A 2,032-nucleotide genomic window follows, 5' to 3' on the forward strand; every position below is an offset into this window, starting at 1 on the left:
ACAACATTACTCTGTTTGTGCCGGGGGACTGGATCTTTGGGATGAACCAGTCTTTGTCGTAATGTATTTTGGGGTTTAAAAGCCACTGGGACGTTATGTTTAGAAAATAAACGTCTCAGTTTCTCTGATACCCCCTCAACATACGGAATGACCACTGGTCTGGGTCTGGGTTCCTCCTTTTCACCTGATGGCTGACTGGAGTCCTGTTTGGGTTTCTTCTCTGCTTTCAGGAAGGCCCAGTTAGGATATCCACATTGCTCTAGAGCCTGTTTTGTGTAGGATTTCTCCTTCTGCCTGGCTCCCGAGCTAGTGGGGATGCTGTCTGCTCTGTGATACAGAGTCCTGATGACTCCTAACTTGTGCTCCAAAGGGTGATGGGAGTCAAACTGCAAATACTGGTCTGTGTGGGTGGGTTTGCGGTACACCTCGGTTTGCAAATGTCCTCTATCCGAGACTGAGACCTCACAGTCCAAGAAAGCCAACTTGCCATTTTTTACATCTTCTCGTGTGAACTTGATGTATTTATCCACAGAGTTGATGTGGTCAGTAAAATGTTGGACTTCCTGAGATTTAATTTTAACCCAGGTGTCGTCCACATACCTGAACCAATGACTTGGTGGTGTCCCTGAAAAGGACGTCAAGGCTCTCTTTTCTACCTCCTCCATGTACAGGTTGGCAACAATAGGAGAAACTGGAGACCCCATAGCACACCCATGTTTCTGCCTATAATATTGCTCCCCATATGTGAAGTAGGTTGACTGCAGGCACAGTTTCAAGAGTTGACCCAGTTGTTCTGTGGAAAGCGTGGTCCTGCTGCTCAGAGTGGTGTCTGATTTTAATTTTAAACTGACCACCTCTACTGCATCATCCACAGGAATGCACGTAAAGAGTGATGTGACATCAAAAGAGACCTTTGTTTCATCAGTCTCCATGATGACATCTCTCACCTCATCCACAAAGTCCATGGTGTTCTGTATGTGGTGTTCTGAGCTGCCAACTAAAGGGATGAGTACAGATGCCAGACATTTGGAAACATTGTAAGTGACAGAGTTAATCATGCTAACGATTGGTCTTAAAGGTACACCTTGTTTGTGGATTTTAGGTAAACCATACAGACTAGTGCCCCTTTTCCACTGTCACAGTGCAGATCAGATCAGTTCGGGTTGGTTCAGATTGGCTCGGGTCTGTTGCGTTTCCATGTACATTTCTGGACCAGCTCTGTAGGCGGGGACTAGAATCCAACTGGTCTTACCACCTGGTGGCGGTAGTGCTCCCTTAAGCTACTTACTAGCCACCACTAAACGTATTAGAAGAAGAACATCCTGAAGGTTTTGTCACACAATGTTGTGGAAGACATGTCATCCTCTAATGGAGTACCTCATGAGCTGTAACTTTTAAACCTGATTCATAATCCTACCTTACTGCCTTCCTGCTGCTTTAAATCCATGTGTTTTTCATTTTAGTATAGATTTTTACAATAAAGATGTATTAAAAATATCTTCACTTTTATTATTTGCAGATATGCACAAGGTTCATGTTAAAATTGCAAAACATCACACTGTGCTGTAATCTTTGAAACTGCTTTTACAATAAGATACAGACTTGAAAACAATTAGATTAAATGTTGTCATTAAATTTTAAAGGTTTGTTTTTCATTAAATTTAAAAACATAAATTTATTACTTATTAATCTAAAAAAGTTAAGTCTGGTCCTCTGGACATTCAAAAAACAAAACAAACAAAAAACATTTATTGTTTATTTATTATAAACTGTGTTGTTTGTTTTGTGAATGTCCAGAGGACCAGACTTAACTTTTTAGATTTTTCTACCTGGATTATTGAGCAGCATCAGGATATTAATTAATAAATAGTCAGTTGGTCTGAAAACACCATGGGGTCCTAGAAGAGTTGAAGAGGTGGCTGTTGATGTCTGTGCCTCCCTGGTGAAGCTGCTGCTCACACAACCCTGAAGCAGAAGATGATGGATGGATGGATGGATGGATGGATGGATGGATGGATGGATGGATGGATGG

The 2,032-nt window shown here is 41.7% G+C and overlaps 1 protein-coding gene across 1 annotated transcript in view; it reads left to right on the forward strand.

Annotated features, from left to right (window-relative positions):
- Window positions 1–2,032, forward strand: part of ghrh (growth hormone releasing hormone) — a 21,107-nt gene that overhangs the window by 1,626 nt on the left and 17,449 nt on the right. The window lies entirely within an intron of this gene.

Source organism: Nematolebias whitei, chromosome 7, assembly GCF_014905685.2.
Source record: "Nematolebias whitei isolate Nwh7 chromosome 7, NemWhi1, whole genome shotgun sequence".
In the NCBI taxonomy this organism is placed as follows: Eukaryota; Metazoa; Chordata; class Actinopteri; order Cyprinodontiformes; family Rivulidae; genus Nematolebias; species Nematolebias whitei.